Raw genomic sequence first — 26,728 nt, forward strand, 5'->3', positions numbered from 1 at the left:
ACTAAATAAAAAAAAAATGTATGTCAAGAGCACAGCATGTACTTAGAAACCACTCAATAAATATTAGTTATTGTGCTGTCAGTGGCGGTGCTAATATAATAATAGAAAGTGAAGGTAAGAAAGTGAACTAACGGCATTTTCAGTAACTTTTCTCAATGGCTCATTTTATTCCAGTTTTGTATCAAATGATTGAAGCCATTTATAGATCAACCAAATTCAAATCAGAAAAGCATGTCAAGTCCTCTTCCTGAAGGAGAAAAAAAAGAATTTAAAAATATATTTTGATTTGTTCTGAAAATGTCATTCTCTATCTTTCCTGAAAGTCTAGACGAAACTGTCTCCTACATTCTGAACAAAGACAATTTCAGCTGTTATATCTCTCTCTTAAACATGTCAAATATGGGATCTTAGAATCTGGAAGGAATATTTGGATGTTGAAAAATTGCTTCTGGCCAGCACACATTTTCCCTTTAATTGAGGACTGCAGACATACTCTTTTAACCCACTCTGCTGTGTATTTTCAGCTGGCCTCGCAGATGTTGAACCCTGAAACTTGGCGTTCCTGTAATGTGAAGTCTACAACACTTAACAATGAAACGGTACCAGTGGATTTCGAGCCCTTTCTATTGATTTTCTTCAGCAACACTACTCAATCAAAAGGTAATTTTTACTTTGATTTGCCCTACTTCACAGAGAAAGGGATCCCTTGGCTCCATTACAGCTAAACACACTAAAGGAGTGTTAGACTCACATGACCTGCCCTGGGTCATGTGACTGCAGATTCAGCCCTGGGCCCATGTGTGCCTGGCTCTGTAGACTCCGGAAGCGATTTTCTCGACAGCGTGGGTCTAGGCCAAGATTACTTTCCAAAGAAACATCTACTCTACCCCCAGTCTTGCACAAAAGAATAAAATTCAGACCAGCCTGCAGATGTCTTTTATAGTCTTTCCTTACCCAAGAGAGACGAGATGTTGAAATAAATGAATGAAATATGCTTTTCGTGTCTGCAAAGCTACTTTGATCATTGATCCATTCTGTTGACCATCAAGCAGAAAGTTTCCTCGGGCCAAGAAAACCCTCTTGAGAACGCTTATCCCAAAGCCAAATAACAAAGCCTTTTGTTAGTTGGAGCATCCCATTATCTACCACTTCAGAGTGTTCCCCACCAAGCAGTGCTTCAGAGACCACTGCAGAGGGTGAGAAGTGCTTGTGGGAAGAAGCCCAAGCTTGGCATTCATTTTTCCAACCAAAGCAGCTTCCTCCCTCACTTGTCTTCCTGTTGTATTTATTGGTATATTTTTTCTTTTTTTTTTTAAAGATTTTATTTATTTATTCATGAGAGACACACAGAGAGAGAGGCAGAGACACAGGTAGAGACAGAGAAGCAGGCTCCATGCAGGGAGCTCGATGTGGGACTCGATCCCGGGACTCCAGGATCATGCCCTGAGCTGAAGGCTGACACTTAACTGCTGAGCCACCCAGGCATCCCTATTGGTATATTTTCAACCAACAGTTGTGGTGGCCTCCTTAGTGGCCAGATGCTGGCCAGGGACACCATCAGGAACAAGTCAGATGGACACCATCAGGAACAAGTCACCATCAGGAACTCCTTTCCATTCTCAAAGTAGATAGCTTAGGGGGGAGAAAGCACCAAACAGCTAAATCCGCAGCTAATCATTTAACAAGGTGGTGATTAAGTGCTGAATAGAGAAGTCCCCAGGATGTGGGAGACTATAACACAGGGGGTCCCAACCCAGCCATGAAAGACTCTCCCCCAGAAAAGAAGGCTTAGACTGGAAAGAGTAGGAGCTTACTAGGGGAGGTGGGAGGGAGAAACAAGGGAGAGGACATCCTTTCAAGATCCTTGAGGTGGGAAGGTCATGGCTCACTGCAGCACTGACCAGTGGGTAAGTCAGGGAGGTGGTGTGAGATGAGATGGGGCGGTGCACAAGGCTACATCACCCTGAGTCTGCAGAGAGATGGCATTTTAAATCAAGCTTGATGAGATATCTTTGATAAGTGCATCTTGAGGAATGAGATAATCAGATTTGCTCTTTTAAAAAGAGCACTTCGAAGGGCGGGGGGGGGTGCCTGGGTGGCTTAGTTGGTTAAGTGTCTGACTCTCAATTTTGGCTCAGGTCATGATCTCAGGATTGTGAGACTAAGCCCCATGTTGGGCTCTGTACTGGGCATGGAGCTTGCTTAAGATTCTCTTTTTCTCTCTCCCTCTGCCCCTCTCCTCCTTCTAAAAAAAGGTAAATTAAAAAAAATAAAAATAAAAAGAGCCCTTGGGCCACACAGTAAAAATAAGTTGGTGTGTAGTTGCAGTGAGGAGTTCCAGGAAAATTAAGTTTTACTTCAATAAAATTCTCTTGGAGTGCCTGGGTAGCTCAGTTGGTTGGGCATCTGACTCCTGATCTCAGGTCAGGTCTTGATCTCAAGGTTATGAGTCCAAGCCCCACATCAGACTCTATGATGGGCATGGAGCCTACTTAAAGCAAAACAAAAAGCAAAACAAACAAAACAAAACTCTCTTGCTAAAGTGGTTTGAAACCTCCTGATCTTTAAGATAAAATACAAAATGACCATTATATTCAAGGCTTTTCATAAATTTTTTTCCAAATGCCCCTCTGGCTTCATTTGCCCCCATTTTAAGCCATGTCCTTTGGTTCCAAAGTTTGAGAAGTTTATTCCCCCATCTGAACACCTCTTCTACTCTACTAGGGCCTTGTTGGTGCTGTTTCCTCTCCCAGAATCTCCCCAAACTTGCTTTTGCTAGCATCTGTAACAATACTCTGAATTTTCTTCCTCCTGTTGTGAAAGAGAACAATGGAAAAGCCCATGATCAGGCTTAGAAAAATTAAATCACCCCAAATTTTCACAAGTATAATTGTAAAATATTGAGGGGGCAGAGATAGAAAACATGTATCTCCTATAAAATGTTTTCCTTTCCTTCATGCCTTGTTTTATGAAGTCTTTGATGGCTTACTCTCTCTTTTTGATAATAGTTGTAAGTTCTGAGCCCTTCCTATGTGTTGGTCACTGTGCTAGGGAGGCCCTTTAAGTACATTACCTTATATATCTTATGTTTTACATATATTACAGCTCCTCAAATTCCTTCCTCATCCAAAACCCTTGGGTTCGATGCATTGTTGAATTCAGAGTTTTCAGATATTAGAAAGTTAAGACGATAATATACCATTAACATCCCCGTAATCAAACCTATCAATATTCTGCAGCAAAATGTAAGAATATTCATAGTAAGATAGTAAATAACAACTTTAAATAGCTTCCTGTCAGTTTAGATCAACTTTAGCAAACTTGTCAGAATGCTCTTATTTTTAGAAGGATTAAGATGAGGGTTTGCAGCTGTTTTCCCCTTTACAGGTGATGATGGCCTAGAATGGGGGGGCGGAGAGAGTGCCGGTAACTAACACACCCAAGGTTTTGAGATTTCCCCTGTCTACCTACAAAGCTCATGGCCTGTCCTGTGCCCAGCGTGGTTATAAGGGATTAAAGATGATCACATATAAAAAGTATAACTGGCCTGTGAGGTAAGTGTTATGAAATGTAACCTCAAGTTGATTTTCCTTGGATCCATTTTAGCATCTCATGGAACCTACAATGAAGAACTGAGACTTTGGTGGGTCTCCCTGGAGCCTGGGTCATGATCATCTGAAGCTTTCCATGAAGACTGAGCATACATCTCCATGCTCATGCTTGGCCAAACCTCTGGATCATGCCCTTTGGATTTCAAACTCTATGCAGATTAAGTGTGGGATACAAGGCTTGTTCTGATCTGACTTCATCTTAACGTAATCCCACCTGAGCACTCTGTCCAAACCATACCCTATATTTCCCATCCCAATCTCTGCCTCTGGGCTTCTGTCCATGGGACTCCTTCTGTCCTTTTCTGTGACTCCTCAACACACTTATGAGCATACCACACACACACACACACACACACACACACACACACACACACACTTTTCAGTTACCCAGAATTCATACCCACTAAGATTGGTTTCTTGACTGGCTGCTGAGTTGGGTGCTCTTCATATGAGAGCCGCAGCCTCTTGGGTTTCTCCCACCATAGCACTTTAATAACCTGTACTGTAACTGCCTATTTACTTTTCTGTCTCCTGTGCTAGTTTATAAGCTTCTTGAGAACAGAAGCTGTATCTTACTTCTATTGATGTTGATGTTAGTATTGATGTAATACCAGGATTCAAGGAGAAGGAACAGAGTTTGGGGGAAAGAAGAGAATTTAAGATTGAGTGGTCTGTAGGACATGATGGTGGTCTATCTAGTGGGTAATTAGATATAGGGGCCTGTAATTCAGGAGGGATGTGAGGGGTGGGGATCAGGGCCATGTGAGTCACTGGAGCAGAAGTAAGAGGTGAAGCTTCTGAAGCAGCTGATGTCACCCAGGGAAAGTGAACAGAGTAAGAAGAGAGTCAGGTTGAACCCAGAACTCTGGAGGAGATCAACATTCACCTACAGATATGCCACCAGAGGCCGAAGTTTGGTATGCTTGGTTGCAGAAGATGTTTCTTTTTATTCCTCATTTGGTCAACTCCTGAGAAAATTTATATTCCGAGAAAATGCATTTCATTTTGAGTCTGTTCCCATCAAAAGTATAAAACTCAGCTGAGATTTATAAATCATCTTATAGTTCAGAAAAATAATAGCTTTACAAGATGAGAAAGCTGTTAGTAAGAATTCCCTTAGCATTTCAAAATGACAAATTTCTCCCATTCTGTGTTGCAGTTTGGCAGTCCCGTTGCATAGCATTTATACACTGATACACTGAATGCTCTCTTATCATGAGAGAGCGTGTTACGGAAATCTAAATTAAATTTCTCAGTATGTTAGCTTCTCAAACTTTGGAATATTGAGGTTCTAAACAACTTACTAATCATTTTGAAAGTTTTCTTTTAAACTGAAAGTGGTGGAAACATTTCTAGAAATGCTATCCTGGATCTCTGAGGTGCTTGACCCCTTTCTGTCTGAAGGGTTTATTTATTCATTTGCTATCATTTTTCCTTGGGGAATTTTCCTGTTGGGATAAAGTTAGAGTTTGCGAAATTGTGGGTATGCTGTCTAGGGCTAGGCGGGGACCCCTGCTCTCACCAAAAATGGACAGGGAGACATCAGCAACTAAAGGCCTTGGGAGAAATCAAGCCAGGAAAGGACTTAAAAATTCAAATTGGATCCTCAGCAGCAGGGTCACTGCTGTGTAGAGATAATTCATGTAAGGTCCTTACTACGTGTGTGTTGCATGAAGTCAATATTCACTATCTGGTAGCCATTCTCCTTACTGTTGTTAAATCACCATCTCCTACAAAGTGCCTGGCACATAAAAATACTTAATAAACAGTAGCTATTATTATGATTAACACTGGGTCTGTTCTGTCTCCTTGGCTTGTGGAGAGAGGAGTGAGGGTCTACCTTGGTCAGCTGCTTCAGGCAGAGATAATGGCCAAAATGAAGCCCAGGTTTGTGGTCTCTAGACTGATTTTGTCAACCCTTGACCCAAGTCCAGTAAAGTCCCTGTTACTCAACATTTCTTGGGGTGCTTTAAAAACTTTGTCTCTGATCTCAGGGACGATTTTTCCTGGAAGTGGTCCAGTTTATAACCAGTAACATCACTTCCTCCTACCAATGAAAGAACAACTCTGGGAGCACCCAGAAATAAAAAACATTAGAGTCACAGTGATGGTAATATCATCAGGAGCTGAGGCTACCTGCCTTATTTTACTTCACAAGGATGCCAAGTACTAATGTGACCATGGTCTTATGTCAAACAACAAATATTTACTGAGACTGGGTGCATTCCATGATTCAAATTCTTTCCAATTTTTTAAAATATGGCTTTAGGTGGATGTTGGAACACAACACTGGGTCCAGGAGTTAACAGGCACCCTGAAAGCGCATCAAAATGACCCATGGGAGAAGAAAAAGTGAAAGCTTATCTGCAGGGCTCTGTCTACAACACGCATGAGAACTCCCTGGCTGCTCAACAGTAAATTCATAACCTGTGTTTGAGGTCACAAAGCTAGAGACTCAGAGACTGGTATAGTCATCTGCCATTACTGCAAAGAAGCAATGCTAGTAATGCTGTGAGATTATTCCTGCTTAATTATCAATCATTCATAAAACATTTACCGAGGGCTTGTTTTATATCAGACACTTTGCTAGGAGCTGAAAATTCAAAGATGAATAAGAGACAGTGCCTTCCAGTAAGGAGATCCTAGTCCAGTGGTAGAAAGAGAGACAGAAAAAGGAAACAGAAAATCAATGTTGAGCAAGATGATGGAGGAGCCATGGGACGCAGAAGAGCAGTGACTAACTTGGCCTTGGCAAAGCTCCAACAGGAGGCAATGGTGGCAGTACTGAAGGTTTGAATTAAGATAGGTCAGTGGAAGTAGAGAGTCTGAGACACACATTGTAGGAAAATTTATCAGGATTGGGTAACTTATAGGACCTAGGGCAGAAAGAGGACGTTGAGTATAAGACATTTCATTTGTTTTTTATTTATTTAACAATGAAACACCCAAGTCCTTCATAAATGTTAACTCATTTTATCATCCCAACAACCACATGAAGTAGGCACTACCATTATCCCTGTTTTACAGATGAGACAACTGTCAGAGGGTGGCAGGTGAAAGGACAGCCCATATAGAAACCCTGGAGACTAGAGGGAGGGATGGTGGTGCCAAGCACTGAAACAAAAGGCAGAAGGGACATGGAGAAATTTTTTTTAATTTTTGGAATTTGTATTGCGATCATTGCAAATCCACATCTAGTTTTAAGAAAAAATACAGAGAAGTTGTACACTTTGTCTAATTTTCCTCAGTGGTAACATTATGTAAAAGTTCAGTCTGTATAATGTTACAGTGAGGATACCGACATCGGTACCATCCATCAGGCTTCAGTCTGGTAACAAAATGGTACATAACAGGGTTAGATGAGGCCTAGATGATGCCATCCTTTTTTTTTTTTTTTTTAGATGATGCCATCCTAAAGAAGGTGTGCCTATGACAAGCTGCCACACTCCCAGAAAGAACTTTCTCAAATGACTCTCAGAACACATGGTATGTTAGAAACCCAACTGGAGAGTCATCTACAGGAGATATGGTGATTCAGGAGTAGCAGGCCATTTCTGGTTGGGATGAGGTAGGGATAGAGCTGGAGTTGGAGGCATTATTGGTAGGAATGAGGTCCATCAGAATAACTTCTTGGGAAGATGCTACAGAAGCCGAGTCTGTAACCAGGGACAGGCACTTTGCAGCACCTAGAGCTGCAGACCAGAAAGAGCCCCTTGGCAGGTCCACTAAACATGGTCCTTCTATACCTAAACCGGGTTACCAGCTCTGCACAGTGCTGCATGTACACACAGCTTATGTCATGACCAGAATCGGCTGAGAGGCCGGTTCAGTTCTTAACAAGACTACAATCCATTCCCAACCGTGTATGACGATCATTGGATTTCTCAAGCTCTTGGTTCACTCCATTGAACATAACTATGTCTATAATTTTCACAAAAACTAGAGAAAAAGTATTTTTAAACACTCAGTTTGTTTCTTCTCAGAACGACCCCATGACCTTGCAGATAACAAGTTTATCATGGTTCCATTTTTCTCTTATTATTGTCCAATTTCAGACCTAATCTTTACCATACAGCTTGTTAACACTATTACGCCAGCACTTTACATTTTACCTTCCCAAAATCCAATGGGAAATTAAGACTGAGGAATTGATTTTCATAAGAGAGATGTGAGAAGAAAAGAATAAAACTGGATTATGCTTTAAAAGAGCTAATTTAGATATGAGAGGCATTCAAACCAGGCAGGCATTCATTTACCTGTGTTTTGTTTATCAGAGTCGGTGCCACAGAGCTGTGTGAGGAAGTAGAGGTGCAAAGATGAATAAGGCCTACGTGATATCAAATAGTCAAAAGCCTGATGAGAGAGAGACATACTTAGTCTGCGGAATCAGAATCCCGCATAACAAGTTCTGGAGTCCACCTAGCACCCATGCCTTCCGTCTTCCATGATTTCATAACCCTGATTTTTGGGGGGTGGTACCAGACCAGCCAGTCATGATCGTCCTATTCTCATTGTCCCAATCTTCCTTGCATCTGGGGAATGGGTGCACATGCCCCCACGTGGCCTCAGTATCAGAAGGGGAGATTTGCAGGATGGAGGGGAGATGGTCTGCGAAAGTTTTGCTCTCCAGGTGAAAAAAAATTAATGACCTACTTGCCTGTCCCGGTTCTGTTTTGTTTTATTTTTTTCTAGCCATGACTATAAACACAACATGTGAAACAAAGCAGCCATTCTGTGACCATGAGGAAAAAAAAACAAGAAAAAAAGCAGAGACACTGGCCCTGACATGGTTTCATTACTGAAACAATATGAGCAGTTACCTACCTCTGGCCTTTCTGTTACATAAAAAAACAAACAAGCAAACAAACAAAACAAAACAAAACAAAAAAGAAACCCAAATACCAATCCTCTATTTATTGAAGTTATCATTAGTCAAGTTTCCTATGAGTGCTGCTTTCCAAAGCATGCCTAATTGATAGAAAGAGGTTAGGTTTGCATGAACAAACCATTGTGGGGGCACAGGAGAGGGTAGTTCAAAAGGTGAGGGGGAGCCCATTCTGGTGACCCTCTATACAGGGCCAGGAGATGGCACTGGGGAGCCACTGGGGGACTCTGGGATGGAGGCAGGGATGCCTTGATCAGAAGAGTCTTGGAGTAAGTGCTCTGGATTTGGTGGTTGGGGGACCACTCTGCCTTTGCTGGGACTTCCGATGGGATGCCAGGACAGGCACCTGTTCACGTTGGCTAGGAAGACAGCAGGCAGGCGGTACTATCCAGTGTGAAGAGCCACTTGGCTGTAAGGGAAGCAGGGTGGGTGGGAGTTTGACAGAACACACAGGAGAATGAAATATCCTTTTCCCCCACCTCTGGAGGAGGCTTTCACATGCCTGTAAGCTGTGGCTGAGGAAACAGTGGGAGCCCTTAGGGGAATCTGTTAGATCACTGGCTGGAAATTTGTCATCTGTTGGAAAAATCTTAAATAAACTCACATGGACAAAATAAATAGACTGCAGGATGTATTCCCAGTTGTAGGAGCTCTGACAGGCGATTCTGGGTAGCGAACAGGACCATTTCTTATTCCCTAGCATTGTCTTAAACTAAACTATCAATTGTTTTTTCAATGTCTTTTGACCCTTCACAGATTCCTCTCTCTGGCTTAATGGATTCATGGCATTTCTTAACCTTGCAAAGAGAAATATATCTAATTGTTGAGCCTGGGGTGGTGAAGGTACTATCTCACGATACACCTTTAGGCCAAAAATCTTTTTCTTGTAAAATTACAATAGACTGGGGTTTGAGTTCCTGAAAATTTCTTTCTTTATCTCCACCCCCCCATCAGCCTTGGCATGCTATTCAGCATTTCACATGATTACCGGGACTCGGGGTGTCACCAGTCAAGGGACAACTGACAGTTGGGTTCGATGTTTCTCTAATACTGCTGACTCTAAGATTCTGCTGGAAAACGTCTCATACAGTCAAGCTGCTGTTCAGAGCCTGCCTCATGTTTCCCTCCAACTTCTTCACGTCCATAAATCTGCAGCAGACTATGAGCCCCTCTAGCACTGGGGCCGTGGGTCCTCTTCATCACTACGTGCCTGGGAAGTAGCAGAGGATCGGACCGAGGCTTTTTGAACGTGGGGTTCTCAGTCTGGGCATCTGCAGACAGGTTTCAGGATGATGAGATTTTGTGTGATGTGCACGAGTGCGTATGTCTGGTGAAGACCTCACTGTTTCCCTCTGCTTCTCAAAGCGATCCCTGACCTTGAAAAGCTTCAGAACCACTAGGTCTGAAATGAAGGATAGCAGATATGTGAAATTGTGTGACTGTCATTCCATTTAATAAAATCTCCAACTAAGATATATGCCCTTTTTCTTTCTTTTTTTCTTTTTTCCTAAGGATGAGGGTTAAATTTTTATTCCAAGCACCTAAAGCTTCAACTGTTCTTTCTCCAGACTATGCTCTGATCTGGAATAGAACCTGTCTTGGCTGGAAAACAAGAAACAGAAGAGCAGCATTGCTCCTGAGGCTCCCTCCCGGTGTTCCTCGTGGTCCCTGCTGCTCCGCACAGGGCACAACCTTCCCAGCCTCTCCGCTCCCTCGAGGAACTGCTGACAACATTGCAAACACTCTCCTACCTGGCTCATCCAAGTCATTACCTTTCTAGCCGGTCCTGCTCCACCGTGGCCTCCCCTTCCTGTGGGTACCTGCAAGCCACCGCTGGCAGCACGGTTCTCCCAAATGTAAAGAAACGGTTCAGGAGACAGAGCAAGGTCTTCACGCATAGGCCACCTGCCATCCTTTCTGTTCCTCCAAGAGCCTCCCTGTCACACCGGGTTTTCTGCTGTGGAGATGGGAGCTTCTTGTATAGCAGCAGATCTCTATGTTACAGGATTCTCCTTCCTCCTCTAGGCTGGGCTAGGGACTGTGGGGGTGGGGTGAGGGTGGTGGTGGTGGTGGTGGTTATGGTTCTTAGCTAGGGATTCATGGCCCACGAGTGGGTTTCAGAAGATTCCCGAGTCCCTGAAAAGACTCTTTGCCAACTTGTAAGTACGTGCATTGTTTGGGGGAGAGATTCTATAAGAAGCACTGCTCTAAATTTCAGAGTCATGGTTTTCATGCCTGTCAATCCCCACCCAAGTCCCACCTCCCTCCCTGCCCGAGGAAGGACACACAGGGAGGAGTAACTGAAGGGCTCCCCGTATAATTACTGCAGTAACCTCCTGATGTGTCTCCTCTCCTTGTCAACCCATCCAATTCACCTGCATTCGGCCAGGGGATTAACTGTCACCCCCACACACTATCACTTCCTCTCACAGACTATTAGGCAAAGGGGCACCATGGTCCTAATTATGTCATCCTCCACCTCCGCCCTGTCCCGCTCCACCCCAGCACAGAGGCTGGCACATAGCAGGTCCTCTGTAGACAGAGGTGCCTCTCTCACTTGGGATCAGAGTCCAAACTCTGTGGCTAAATATCCACAATCCTGAACACCAGGATGCAAGCTGCCTTCAAGGTCTGAGTCACACCACCTCCCCCCACCCTGTCCCCCTGATGCTTTCAAACTACCCAAACTCAGCCCTGCCTTTTCACTGGCTGCAGAACGTGTGGCACCCAACCCCTCCTGGCTTTTGCCCATGCTACTTGATAAACCAAGAATGCACTCCCACCCCCACTCATCTGTCACCATCTCACCGCTGCCTCAGAGTCTCATTGACCAGAACTGTCAGAAGCAACATCCTCCGGGTTTCTAGAACACCATTGATCTTTCTCGTTCATTTGGCATTTGGACACTGGACACTCGATGTTTGCTTAAACTTTAATGTCTTGTATTACAATTTAGTTTATTGTGTGTGTTTTGTACTTCTGGCCGAAATCTGAGTTTTTTCAGGGATGGGACCTTTTTTGTACACTCTGGCCCCTCAACACTGAGCGTAGCGCCTTTTGCGCAAAAAGCACTGAAGGTGTGTCGATGTGTAATGTTTTCATATACTGACTTTCCCCGTTAAGTCAACTCTTTTATATTCAACACATAGTGTCGAGTGTCTACCATATGTCCACGATCTGGCAAGAAGCATAAAGTCCTTTGTATCAGCAGTGCCACCCGGAGTGCTGGGTGAACAGCAAACAGTGACTGGTCTGAGTCACGAAACATTTCCCACTGCATAAAGGCTAGTTAAGTCTGCTTTGCTTTGTTCAAGCCAGGCAGTTTGGCTGGTGGCAGCCATTGTTCTCAAAAGGGACCATTCGGGTTGAATTCAAAATCCCTTCACAATGTTGGGAATCAGCAGGATGATGGTCCATCTGCCAGGAAGAAGTTAAACCAGGGACAGAGCTTTCTTTATGGAAAAAACCATTGCACTATGCATTCCACTTTGCTCATCCTTTGAGCTGACTTTTCAAAACAAAAAGCACCCATAGGCCTTACGTTTTTGACTCACTCCAGATTTGTCCCATGTTTCTTCTTTTCAACATCTGCAGCCCTCTCGTAGCATCTGACCTCATTCTTATGTCATATGAGCTCATTAGCGGTATGCCATGGTCACACTGGACTCCCACAGAGCTCTACAGCAACAACATGAGAACACATGTAAGCCACACAATCTGAGCATGATCTGTCCTGTTTTCTACCTTTTTTCATGGAGAATACTTTCAGGGGGAAGTTAAAAACAGAAGTGAGAGAGGGAGGGAGGGAGGGAGGGAGGGAGGGGAGAGGAAAGAGAGAAAGCAAGACAAAGCAAGCAAGCCAAGAGCTCTATTTTCCTGAAAAATAATGTGAAAGAGAATAATGGGATCTCATTTTAATGCAGAGAAGAATGCAAGTGAAAACTCTTTTTAAAAAATATACGGTCAGTTAAAAAAACTTGCATTAACTCTTGACATGAGGGACTTAAGAGTGAGCTTCTTATTCATGTTAAACAAGATACTGCAAATCTTTTCCTTCCTCAAGTAGGCAAGGAATAAATTAAAACGCAACAGATCAATAAAAATATCTATCATAAAAGTGAAAGTGTAACCACATTTACATGTTGTGTATCTTGGAGAGAGGAGGAAGTTAAGCTCGAGAGCCTGTGTCCCTGGGAAATGCTAGAACCCTCACAGAGCAAGGAAAGAAGTCATAGAGGAGACTGAGAGGAAAAGAGCGAGGGAGGGAAGGCTTCAATTTTCCCATCTCCATAAGGGAACAAGAGTAAACCCAGATGGTCGCCACCTTCAGAGGGCAGCACAACAGACATCCTCGAAGCTGGACCCTCACAGTGTGGTGAACCCACAGGTCAAACTTCTTCCAGGGTCTGTGCCCTGGTCGTGCCTTCATTTTGTGTTTGCAAGTGGATGAGTTTGTGCCATCAGATTGGGATGCACATTTCCCTATTTTTCTTGATGGCTCCCTGCCAATGATGTTTCTGATACAAAGATACAGTTCAAGAAAATGAACTCGCAGAATCCTTATCCTAGAAGGGTATTTGGTAATGATCTTCCAGCTAATGACACTTTGCACTGTATTTAATCCCACTGCACCCAAATGCGTCCATGTGCATAGTGTTTCTTTGGATTGATGCAGCTGGTCCTGAAAAATCTGGAATTCAACTTCCTGCTGACCTGGATTCTTGTCTGTTCAAGCGGTCTCAGAGATGACCAGCCATCCCTCACAGCCAGAGGTTTAATGCCACTGACTGGCCCAGTTTTGGAAGACATTGTACCAGACTGTTAGGAGAAAAAGCTACTAAATCCTGGCTTTCCATGTGTCTAGTACCCTCCCAAGGAAGGCCAACCCAGTTCTTTGATTAATAAATTGTTATGATTTGTGTAATGTATTTTGGGAAACCCAATGAACTTCAATTGACTGGGAATCAATACACGAATGAAAGGCAACCAGAGATGGGTTGGACATGAGGGAAGCTGGCAACTTCTGAGCTGCTTTCCTGCTAACTCTGCCGGGTAGGAGTTCTGCATACTGAATGGTGCAAACTGGCCTCCTCCAATTGTCTTTTTTGGGGAAAAAAAAAAGACAAATTAAGAGAAGATGGGTCACTTACACAGGCAATGGACAATTGTTCAGAGCGCTTTTCTGCTCCTTTCTGGAGCCTGTGGCATCATCCCACTGTGACTCAGTGCAATAGCAGCTGATGTGATGTGACTTGCCATGCTGTCCCATGCACCTATGTGTGGGTGTGATAAGTTTCCAGCACTGAAGACCAGCTGTGCATGAGAAATACTACATATAAGCCAGTAGTTAGCAGCATTTCCATTTGAATCCCGTTGGGCTCTTTTGGTTGTTGTTGTCAGGGCTTATCAGCATAAAAATGAAGTTGTTTTGACTTACCACTGTCTCTCTGCTATCAGAAAACTGTTATTAGGAAAATTGCATTAATTAGCAACAGCTGAGGGGAGGACCAGCTATTTCACGGAGCCGCAGCTGCAAGTCTCTTACAATCTGACTGTTGCCTAAATTTTAACAATTAACAGAATAAATAGTCTCTGAATGTATTTAATCACGTTAATTTTGTTTTCCTCTATTTATATGACTGTTTAGGAAGGGTAGTTAATCTGCATTAAATACTCTGATACCATTATCATCTTTAAATCATATCCTCAGCTATACAATTCCTCTATGATTTACTGGAAGTGAGGTTTAATGATAATTTTTTTTAACTTTGGGTGGGAAAATGAATAATTAAAATATACCCTAACGTTTGGCATATTAGCCAAAATATTTGATTAAACTAAAAATATTGTTATTATTACTTTTTAAGTAGGCTCCATACCAAGCATGGAGCCCAATGTGGGGCATGAACTTAAGACCCTGTGATCAAGACCTGAGCTGAGATAGTCAGACGTTTAACAGACTGAACCATCCAGGCACAGCTAAAAATCTTATTTTATGGCCATGTTGGGTAACAGAATTGGAAGGATGGATGGATGGACAGAAGGAAGGAAAGATAAATGGAAAGAATGACAGATAAATAGGAAAACAGACAGATATATAAATACATACAGAAGGACTGGGATTTAAACCTTTAATCTCAACTAGTTCATTACTTTTCTTTATAATTACCATGAAATCAGAATGGTATAGACATGATAGAAAGACCTTTCTAGTCAGATTTGATACTGGATCTACCTCTTCAGTGTGTAGTAGATGATTTACAGCTTATATCTCAGTTTGCTGCTCTATAAACTTGGGTTAATATTCACTCTATGGGTGGCAGCTGGGTGGCTCAGTCAGTTAAGTGTCTGCCTTCAGCTCAGGTCATGATCCTGGGGTCCTGGGATCCAGCTGCATGGGGCTCCCAGCATAGCTTCCCCCTCTCCTTCTGCCCCCCTACCTTCACTTGTGCTCTCTCTCTCTCAAATAAATAAGTAAATAAATAAGATCTTTTAAAAAATATATCCACTCCATGGGGGCCCTTGTGAGCATTAATGAACTAAACTAGTATGAAAAGCCCCTAGGCCGAATCTTCCTTTCTTCTTTCAACTTTAAACCTCATGTTATTTCACTTATGTATTTATGCCTTTTCTACCCAACTAAAGAGTTAATTTAAAAGTTAAACTGAATAAATTGTAAAGATCTAAATGGCTTTATTAATCGATTCACAAAACAGGCATAATCCCATCTACCAAGTAAAGGAGAGCTCCAAAGGGTTACAGAAAGACAAAGATTTTTAAGGGCAGGATGAGGAAGTAAAACAAAACAAAACAAAACAAAACAAAAAAACAGGAAAAAAAAAAGGACTGTTTCAGGTGAGTTTACCTTCATTTGGGGATAACAGGGTTTTAGTAGGTGAATTACCTTTCTTCCTTGAGGATAAAAAGGGCCCATGGAACTGATTATCTTATTGGTGCTGACCAGAAAACTCCTGAGTGACTAGTTAGAAGTTACACTCCTTAGGAGCACCTGGGTGGCACTCAGAGGGTTGAGCATCCGACTCTCGATTTCAGCTCAGGTCATGGGATTGAGCCCCATGTCAGGCTCTGTATTGGGTGTGGAGATTCTCTATTTCCCTATCCCTCTGCACCCTCCTCCCAAAATAGTAAAATAAAATTAAAAGTTATAGTCCCTGGGGGTTGAAACTGTAGTTAGGCTAGGTATTAAGTCTGGGTTTACTGACTTGAAGCCTTAATCTAAGTGACACCTTTTGGGGCCTATGGTTTTCTTTTTAACATCAGCCTTGGCTCCTCATTAAAATCACTTGGAGGAGTTTCTAAAAAGTGTTGACACCCTGATTCCATCCCAGACCACGGGGATCAGAATTTCCAGAGCTGGGGCCAGAACACTGGTGAGTTTAAAAAGCTGCTCAGGTGATTCTAATGTACAGCCAAGATTGAAAATCAGTGGCATGGATGGCCTTGTTTCATTTTCCCAGCAAAGAAGGAGGTACTAGTATTATAACAGATGAAAAGAGCCGAGGCACTTAGGGACCAAGTATCCTTTTTTTTTGAAGACTCTCAGGTTTATTCTTAAAAACAAACAAACATGTGCATCAAACCTTTGATTTCTTCAACATAACTGGTTTTCCACCAACATCTTTCAGAAAAAATTACAATCCAGCAATATTTGCCTTCTTTCCTTAAACTTCGCATCCTTGGTCCATATCATCTCTTTGCTGTCCCAGTTTGAGAACTAGCTGAGATGGGGGTCCAGAAGGAAGTTAAGCAGGAAATTGGTGCAGTGCAAGAAAATGGATGATTTCAAAGTCTAAGATCAGCCCCATGGGAGACAGAGGGCACACAGTGGGGCAGGGCAGGAGGGACCAAGTATCTTGATGAAGTTTACATAACTCAGTGAGCCAGGATTAGGAACCCAATGAGGTTGACTCCACAAACCAGAACTTTCTTCTCCCAACTCCCCTGCAGTAAGGAAACCCTGAGCTAAAACTACCGGCAAAGAGAGAGTCTAGATAGGTGTCCCCCGTACTATTCAGTGACTTTGATCATCATAAAAGAGAAGATGCAAAGCACAGCAAATCGTTTCTGTTTTAAAAGTGGAGACCAGGTTTCTGTCTTGACTGGTACACTCAGGGTCTGGATGATCCAGTTCAAATCACAGTACCTCTCTGAGCCTTAATTTCCTGTGATGGCTATGATGTCGAGTTTTAAGAGTAGTGGGAAGGTGGTCTATACACTGTAGACTACTTAAAAAATGCAAAGGGGGCACTTCCCACGCCCTAGCTCCTTATCTCCGTTTTATAAGGAGGAGAACAGGCTCAGACCTGATAGAGCCAGGACTCAAACCTTGACCTGACTGACCCCAGAGCCCATCTGCAAGGGGCAAACTCTCTAAGGCCACTTTGCAATCAGTCAAGAACCACCTAGAAAAACGTGATTAGCAATTGAATCTTGTGGTGATGGCCTGAAAGCTGTGGAAATTAGGCTTTCTGTAAAAAGCTGTTTTAGAAATAGCCAGGACAGCGGCTGCTGGGGAAGCTGGCTCTTCCCTCCCACACTCCCCCTGCCCCCAGGCGGTGACTCTGTCACTTCCTGGCTTTGTTCCAGGGGCTAAAGTGAAAATGGAAATACCAGCAGGCTTGTTCCAAATGCCAGGTTCTCAGATAAAGATTCATGTGCCAGGCCTTCAGCCTTGTTCTCTCTTCTTCCCTCCCCATACCTAGCACAAGCCTGGCACATAGTAAATGCTCACTAAATGTCTACCAAGATGAGTAACTGAGTCCAGGGTGGAAAAAGACCCACTAACCTCCCCCACTTCCTGCTGAGGCCAAGTGCCACCTGCAGCACCACACACCAAGGGGCCTTATTTAGAGTTTCCATTCTGAACTGCTCACCTTGATCCAGCTTTGGTGCCCTGTTCCTCCCCTCGTGACTGCCTTTCCCACTGAGAGCCTTTTGGACCTGATCCTCAGTCTTCTGATATTTGAACCTTTGTTTCTTCCCTCTGCTATGAGTTGCCCTGGGTCTGCGACCACCCTGGAGATAGCCATCACCCCGTCCGGCCCAGGCTCCAGGCTTCCCAGGGCCCATGGCAGGTCTCCCACAACTGCTGACAGTATAGGCAGGAAGGGCAAGTGCTTGGGATGAGAGGGGAGTGATCCAAGTGGGTAAGATGACTGCAGTTCCCAAGCATCTGCTCCTTTTGCCCCTACAGTTAGAGAACTAGATATAAAAGGCAATCCTTGGGACCCTGGGTGGCTCAGTGGTTGGGTGTCTGCCTTTGGCTCAGGTTGTGATCCCGGGGTCCTGGGATCGAGTCCCATACTGGGCTTCCCACAGGGAGTCTGCTTCTCTCTCTACCTATGTGTCTGCCTCTATGTGTGTCTCTCACAAATGAATAAATAAAATCTTTAAAAACAAAAAAAAGGCAATCCTTTTTATAAAAGACCAGTAATCCTAGTGAGAACTCAGTCTCATGAACAATCTATTCAGACACTGTGGCAGAGCGAAAGCTCGGGCCGTGGAATTGGGTTGTGTGGGGTTCAAATCTCAGCTCTCCTGCTTACCATGTTGGACTTGTGCCTCAGTTTCCTCTCTGTAAAATGGAGCAATACTGCCTTCATCATTAGAAGATATGTTAGCACATATTTCATTTATTATGTTTTCTGTCATTAAAAAATTAGAGCAACACTCAACTAAATGCTCCAAGGAGGGATGTTTCAGTGAAAGAAAGCATAGAGAAGAGAAGTAAAGGGAAAAAAAAAGTCACAATTATGGGGCACCACCTCCGCCTCAACTGCATTCTTTCTTGCTCCACCATCTGGATCCACATGCAAGTTCTTAAATGTTCTTTGCTTTCTCTGAGCTAAGGACAGTCCCACACTGTCTCTTCTCTTTCATTCCTCTTTTGTTCATCAGTTCCCAAGCTGTGTTCTCTGGACCTTCTGCCCCACCCCAGACCAGGCTGGGTGCCCACCCACCCCAGGCCTGCACTCTTCCCAGCGTGGCCCCTTCTGTACCATGCAGTTGCTGCCCATGGACTGGCCTGTTCCTGCCACTGTGTTCCCGAGAGGCTGTGCCCTGCTCATCCCTGCATCCTTGGTGTTGGGCATGGTGCCTGGTACAGACCTATAGCACTGCGGGATGGAATCAAGGAACAGGTGAACTTAGCCCAGCGATCAAGCCTGATGACTCCTTGCCTATATTCTTTCTTTTTAAGATTTTATTTATTTATTTAAGGGAGAGAAGGAGGAGGAGAGAGGAGCAGAGAGCCTGATGTGGGGCTCCATCCCAGGATCCTGATCTAAACTAAAGGCAGATGCTTAGCCGCCTGAGCCACCCAAGCACCCCCTTGCCTATATTCTTGATTGAGTGCAGCATGCTCTCATCCACACCTTAGCCCAACTTTCTGAGAGGAGGAACCAGGAAGAAAAGGGGAAAAATCTAGAAGGGAAGATACAAATGCAGCTCTTGTCTTTTCCCTTCTACCCCACCACCCCTTGCCTTTGCACTGGGCCTGTTTAATTCAAACCTACTTTGACCTTAAAGAAAACTTATAAGAACAGCACAAAGAACATGTCCCTCCCCCCCCTTCCCACCCTCACCCCGGCCAAGCATCTGTGACTGGATAATGTCCAATCTCCTTAAGTACTTTCTTGTGTATTTTCTGCAAACAAGAATCTTCTCCTGTGTAACCACACACCGCCACCAGACACAGGAAATTAACATTAATACATCCAATCCTCAAACCCTATTCAAGTTTTGACTTAAATTGTCCCTTCATTGCCGAAAGATCTAGTTTACAATCGCAGCATGCACCTAGATTTTATGTCTAGAACAGTTCCTCAGTCTTTCCTTGACTTTTATGACTTTGAAACTTTTGAAGATTACATGTCAGGTAATTCTATAAAATGATTGAGCTTGTCTGATGCTTCCTCAGGATTAGGTTCAGGTTACGAGTCTTTAGTGGGAATATCATAGAAGTGACGCCGCGTTCTCTCAATTGCATTCTATCAGGTGGCTCACGATTTAAATTTAGATTTGTCCCATCACTGGTGTCTGCTGGACTTCTCTCCTTTAATGTTCCTGTTTTGCTCTTTGCAGTTATTAAGCATTTTGAGGGCAGAGACCTTGAGATGATAGAAACACCCTGTTCCTTATCAAAGTTTCCAAATTAATTTTATTCATTCATTCATTTAAGTGGCAGATGTATTGACTTATATCAGCCCCCAGCTCTCCATTTTATTTCGTGGGTCGGAATCCAATCCTCTTACAACTTGGGGGGAACTTACGGCCCACGTCGATTTGTACTTGGTTGTCTTCTTGTCTTGAAGTTAGATTTTAGTTTTTATTTTCCCTAGTCTTGAGGTTTTGAAATTTAACATGACTGTTTTGTTTTGTGTTGTTCTTAACACCACTTCATGTTCTGTGTCGGAATTGGCAAGGAGCAAACAAGCAAAAGACATGGCAAGACTGAAATGTAATAGTGCTTAAAGCTTTCAACCAGGTGTCAGAACGTTCAGCTTTTGTCCTAAATGCTAGAAACCAGAATTCACCTCCAGGGATGAACTACTACCTTTGTTTTAGAAACATGTATGTGAGTTCTTCATTTTATGGCAAACGTAAAGTAATAATTACAAAAACAACACCAAGAGCCGTGTAGCCATTTATAGAGCTTATTCTATACCGATGCTGTCCTAAACACTTTCATCCTCACATCAATCCTACAAGGCAGGTACTATTATTATCTGCATTTTACAGGGGAGCTCTCTGAGGCACTGGGAGTTTAAAATGACTTGCCTAATGTCATTAGCTAAGTGGTGGAGCCAGAATTCAATTTCAGGTCACCCGACCTGTGGCTCCACCTTTGTATCTGTAATGCTGAACAAACTAGTCCAGAGAGGAGATGGGTCTGGAATTTGGGGCATCTGGGATTTGTGCAAGGGCATTCTTTTTGGGGGAGGAGGGGAGTAAACTGGCAACTGAGGGTAGGCGGAGAGTCTGATGCTCCCCAAGCATGAGGAGCAGGGAAGCCACCTCCCCCGCCCCTGCCAAGGATGAGCTTGTGCTTCTGGGCCCTAGGAACAGCCAAAATCTAGAAGCCAGTTATAGTTTCTCTGTGCTACACTTCCCTCCTGGCATTCCCAAGCTTTCAGCGACAGTCTTATTCATCACTGTTGCTTGGCCTTAGGTGTGATATGGAGTATTAAGTGATGGGGCTTCAAGTATGAAGCAAAGCTGGGGAGAAATTGCCTGAGGAATGGACCCAAAGTCTAGCCCTAGGTAGATGGCTGGGGTGGTAAGCAGCAGTCAGGGGTTTCTGATACTTGTACTAATTCCCTAAAGATCCCCATAAATCTTGGGTGTTCACCCTGGAAGAAGCCTGGTGTCTCTGTAGTTAAGAAAGAGTTAGTTCCTGATTAATACTCTTCAAATAATACTTTCTATTTAAAAAAAATGTGCTCCCCCCTTCCACTTGGAGGAGTGAGACTGGCCCTGGGAGCCCACACCTTGATTCTGTTTAGAGTGTCCTGTTATTTCTAGCACTAGATGGATGAGGCTGTGGATCATTCTTCTTTCAAACCACAACTTGAGAGCTGGGATCCAGGACATCTGCCAAATTTTAACTTGGGGTGGGTTCTTCTTTAGCATAGCACATGTCACAGTTGTTGACTGAGGAAGGAGGCAAGGTGTCTTCCATCTCAGCATACAAAGAAACGAGTACGGAGATATGCAGTAAGTTATTGTGTATAGGGTCCCCACTATGGGGGCATCGTCAAAGAGGTACTGAGTGAGGGCCATGGTGTGAATACACGTTGGGTACAAGGTAAGAGCCACTGAAAGCCAAACACGCAAAAGCAAAGGTAGAGAAATGAGATCCGGGAAGTAGGTTTACCTAGCAACACAGCTGGTGTGAAGGAAGATTCCTCCAAGCAACGTGGACTGGAACAGCGGGGCCTGTTCAAGTACGTTCTGACTCATCAGATTCCTACGTGGAGCCACAGATGTGTTTAATTTTATACATTGAGACCGACTTGCACACTGTGAGCATGCACGAGCCCAGCTGCCTGAGCCACATAAGCATGGTAGATAGAAGAGAGTGAGTGGGAGACCCTGGCTGCCATTCCCAGGGCTGTTTGCTCTTGCTGGTTTCCTGATTCCATGGCCACTCGGGCCTGCGGTCTTCATCTGGGGTTGGGGCCCAGTCACCCATCGCTCACCACTCCCCAATTTTTTCTGCACTCTTGAAGGCTTTTCTGGGTAGCTGGGACTTTGTTCAGAGTCTGAGTGTAATTATCACAAAACAGCCTCTGACCTCAGGGGAAAGAAAGAAAAGAAAGGACCTTGGACCACGTAGGAGATGATAGCTAACCACTCCTGCACCGAAAACTGCAATTAGAGCGAGTCTGAGGTCATCGTTCATCATGCCGATTTAGGTTTTGAAAGGAAACCAAACGACGAATATAATGATTATTTCTGTTTCTGCTTCCCTCTCTTTTTCTCCTAAAAAATTGGCAATAGCACTAAAGTCAAATTAAACATCTGTTTGAAAAATAAGCTGGAATGCTGATGACAGCTGCCCTGGACTTACAAATGCACCACAGCTGTCAAACTCTAAATTAACAAGATTTTCATTTATGAATAGCATACAACTAAGATATAATGGAGCTTTTTCTCCTATTTCCCTCACTTCCAGGGGCTGTTCAATGTGAAATCTTAGGGAGATGCCCAAAGAAAAATGGAGCTGAAATGGGCCTGAAATAATCAGTCACGGAAGGAGTGGGGGACAGTCTTTCTTCTTATGTAATCTCATTTCTTCACTGGCTTTATGTTGAGGGTTGTCTGTGGCAAGTAGGCTTGCAGGGAGGCTAACACACTGGGGACAAGTCTCTGATTAGTAGTTGAAAGTGAATGCGGATGGAGCTGTGGGCCTCTGTGGAGGAACGTCTCCTATGGCACTGAAGGGCGCCTGGGTGGCTCAGTGGTTGAGCATCTGCCTTTGGCTCAGGGCGTGATCCCGGAGTCCCGGGGTTGAGTCCCATATCAGGATCCTTGTATGGAGTCCTGTTTCTCCCTCTGCCTGTGTCTCTGCCTCTCTGTGTGTCTCTCATGAATAAATAAATAAAATCTTTAAAAAAAAAAAAGACTCTTGCTTTATCATTCAGCATCACCTGCATCTCTGGAGGGCTTCAGCCCCCCTTCCAGCCGCAGTCACGAATGCCCAGGTACATATGACTTTGTTATGCTGCATTCCCATGCTGGGTGCAAATGATCTAATCAAGCCATTTTGGTGACAGGGTAAAAGACGCTAACCTGTTTCACACTTACTTCATGACCCCGAAAGACCAAGTAGACGTGGAACCAATTCTTGGTCCTTCTCTTTGTCCTTGAGTCATCACTGTCCTTCTCTGGGATGGGGCAACACATCGATTGTGTGTACTTCTTGGTTTAAAAAAATTTAGAGATTCAATATATGCAGGTGTGATACCATCAGGTACTTTTGGACTGTTGCCCAAACGTTCCTAGTTTTACCCTTTATTTCATATAAAAAATGCCACAGGGATAAACAATAAATAAATAAATAAATAAATAAATAAATAAATAAATGGAATATTACTCAGATGTATAAAGGAATGAGTACCAATACTTGCTGCAGTGTGGATCAACCTGAGAAACACTATGCTTAATGAAAAAAGCCAGATGCGAAAGGCCACTTAGCATAGGATCCCATTTATCTGAAAGATCAGTAGGCAAATCCACAAAGACAGAATGCAGATTGGTGGTCGCCAGGGCTGTGGGCAGGAGAGAGGGGAGAAACTGTTTAATGGGTGAGGGGTTTTACTCCGGAGCAATGGAAATGTTTCGGGACTAGACAGAGGTGGTCCTGGCGCAACACTGAATGTACTAAACGCGACTGGACTGATGCCTTTAAAATGGGCCATTTCACGTTACGTGAATTTTACCTTAACTTTTAAAAAATGTCCACGAGGTCAAAACATCATGTGTTGATCCCACCGTGACCAGCGCAGGGAACGTATTGGCAGCTCCTGCTCCACCAGCGGGGAGGACTGGAAGCGGTCTTGCTGCACGGCCCAGGCCCTGGTGCCCAATGGGCGGGCTGTGTGCTGTCGCCCCGGCCCTTGCCACGCTGGCGTGGGCTAAGAGCAGGCCTTCCGTGTTCCATCTGAGCTTTGGGCTACTGCTGTGCGGGAGCTCCCTTGCAGCCTGCACTTCCTATTTAATGCTTGCCAGTGTCTCCTCCTGGGGGCTGGATTCTGCACCTGGGACTCCAGCTGCCGAATGAAACTGCTGCCATTGGCCTGCTCTCCTTGGAACCGTGCCACTGCTGGCCCTGCAGGAGCTCCTGGCATCTGGATTCCACCAATTAGATGGTAGGTCTCGGGGCATCTAAATCTTCCTAAACCAAGCACATGTTGCCCTTTAAGCCATGGGCAGCTGAGCGCTGTCCCAGAACCAGCCACTTCAACAAGCTCAGGGTTTCCCAGCTCCTTTTTTTGTCCTCTCCTTGCTTCCTCCCTTGGTTGGCAGTGCTGACGTCCTGGCCGGCCACGTGGGAGAGCCACCTGGTCTTAGAACCAAGATGCTGTGGTTCTTCTCAATACCTAATGACAGAAAAATCGTGGGGGAAGCTGCATCCCAGATCCTCCTAACACTCCCAGCTTCCTCTAAATCATACACAGGCATCTCATTGGGCTTCCCCTGTTTCTTCCTTCTAAGATAAAAAGGTTTGGTGAGGTCTATAAAGTTGCAAAGTATTATGAAGGTTTGCGAATTCCTCCTCATACCCATCCTCTCTTCCCACCAATAAGCCTTTCTCTTGCCAGGTGCAGGGATTGTTTCCATTTTACCAATGGCAATTAGTTTCCTCCCTTGGGAAATAACATCATTCCACCCCCTACCACACACACCCCCAACAGAGAGTCCCCAACCAACTGAGGCAGAAGGCGAAGGGGAGGTGGAGGTCGGTCAAGCTCAGTCATGGTACTTCAGTGGTGTTTAGTTAGTAACAAAGGCTTTGGTGTCAGGTGGATATGGGTTTAAGACCCAGCTTCATCACCTTACTGCTTTATTACCCTGAATAGAAACTCTCTAAACCTTGGTTTTCTCATCAACTATCATCTCTATTTTCTCTGTAGGGAATACCCTCCCTACAGAGAAAATAGAGATGACTCTAGAGGCTTTTATGGGAATTAAGTGAGATAAGGCATGTGGTATAACTAGCACAGTGTTTGTTGAGGCACATGAGCCACTGACATGGTCAGGCACATTACTGATGCATCAGGCACCTCTATACCCCTGGCTCTACATATCCTCCCAAGCCAACTCTGACCTCAACCACTAGGACAGCAGTGACCAGCTCTACCCTACTGTGATTGCATGACTCACACTTCATCTGCATGGGGCTCTCTTGCTTCCTATCCCCAGACTTCGCTGATCCACAGTATGGGTTCAGAATCTGATGAATGCTCAAATGTGTGTAACTCGGAAGTACACAGGGAGTTAATGCTTGTGAGGCCAACCCCGATCAATGGAGGAGGAGCCAATGGATAATGGCTTCCCCTCTATACTTAGGTACACTGTTCTGAGACCTGTGTCATAAGGTCTTTCAAAAGGTCCCGGTGGGGATCAAACACCAGTTGCCTACAGTGATAGCCAAGTTAACACTTTGAACCATGCCTTCCTTACCGCCACCCCCCCCCCCCCCCCCCCCCGCCTTGAGGTCACTTTCCAAATAAACCACTTGAACACAACCCTTTGTCTCAGCTGGGCTTTTCTGTGGACCTGGAATAGGAGTCAGCAGTTACTAAGTTTGTAGCACTGGGGTATGTGTGAGAACAGGGGTCAGTACACACTTTCTGTAAAGTGCCAGAGAAAAAATATTTTACTGTTGCAGCCTCTCAATTCTGTTACTATAGCATGAAAGCAGCCCTCAACAATATATACATGAATGAAGGTGGCCGTATTCCAAAAATTTTTATTCACAAAATCAGGCAGTGGGCTGGATTTGGCCTCCCAGCTGTGATTTGCCAAGTCCTGCACTAGGGCCAGGAAGAGGGATAAAATCGATCCTCTCCATGGGGCTCAGTCTCAGACCTAGACATGGGACTGGAAAGAACAAGTCGTGAAGGGCCTTGGACACCATGCTAACTTTACTTTTTGGCAATGGGCGACACTGAATAAGTTCTCAGATCTTGTAGCAGCTGCAGCTAGGAATAGGTTATGAAGTTTGGCAAGAAATGTGTTGCTTCTTTTTAACATTTATGTATAACCCAGTCCTGCCACAGGGCCACCTCTTTTGTCCTCTGGGAGTGATACTTTTCATTACCAAACTTCCCACTGTGGATTGTAATCAACAGGGCAAAGCTCCCTTATCTGATACCCCCCAGGCCAAGTATATTTCAGAATTCAGAATATTTTTGGACTTCCGAAAGTCAATATTTAGTCAATATAGTGTAAATCCCATATATTTTGTAGTATTCCTATTAGGGTCTGGGGCAGCATCCAGCACGCTAATATTAACACTAAAAGACTATAAACAACTTTAAGTCAGTTCAGAGCAGGTTCAGGCCCTAAATGAGTTAAAAAAAAATCTTTTGGATTTTAGAGCTTTCTGGATTTTCAAATTGCAGATGAAAGATCGCGAACCTGATTGGTTTCATGCGTGTTTCACTCCTAGACTGTGACATCCTCAAAGACAACCTCTGAGTCCTCAGTGCCTACACATAGGAGGCGCTCAATAAATGTCACCAAGACAATGAGCAGACAGGAATGGCTGGAGCACAGGGTTTGTGGAGGCATTCAGGGCAAGAAGACGTGGATCAGAGACTCTGGGAAAGGACATGGGGAGACTTAAATGCTCTGATTAAAATTCCTGACTTTATCTTGAAGGAGATGGAAAGCCCTGTTCAGCTTTGTTGGGTAAGTGGTGTGACTCAGCTGTGTAAGAGGATAGCAAGTCTTATCCCAGACGAAGGAGCAGAGGGTAAGGAACCAGGGTGAGCAAGTAGCTGGTTCTTGTAATACTGTGGCAAGCAGTGTCTGTGAATGAGGCAATGAATACAAAGCAAGTGGTAGCCAGAAGAGACTAGATCTGGCAACTAATGGTGTCAGGGGAGAGAGAGAGGTCCGAGTTGAATCTGACCTAGTGGCACCCATCTGCGATGGTAGAGTACAGATCACAGACCCTGGAGCCGAGCTCTTCTGTTTAAAT

The 26,728-nt window shown here is 44.2% G+C and overlaps 1 protein-coding gene across 4 annotated transcripts in view; it reads right to left on the bottom strand.

The window, feature by feature from the left end:
- Positions 1 to 26,728, bottom strand: part of SPON1 (spondin 1) — a 251,436-nt gene that overhangs the window by 145,261 nt on the left and 79,447 nt on the right. The gene's annotated exons all lie outside the window — the stretch shown is intronic.

The sequence above is a fragment of the Vulpes lagopus genome, chromosome 15, assembly GCF_018345385.1.
Source record: "Vulpes lagopus strain Blue_001 chromosome 15, ASM1834538v1, whole genome shotgun sequence".
Lineage (NCBI taxonomy): Eukaryota > Metazoa > Chordata > Mammalia > Carnivora > Canidae > Vulpes > Vulpes lagopus.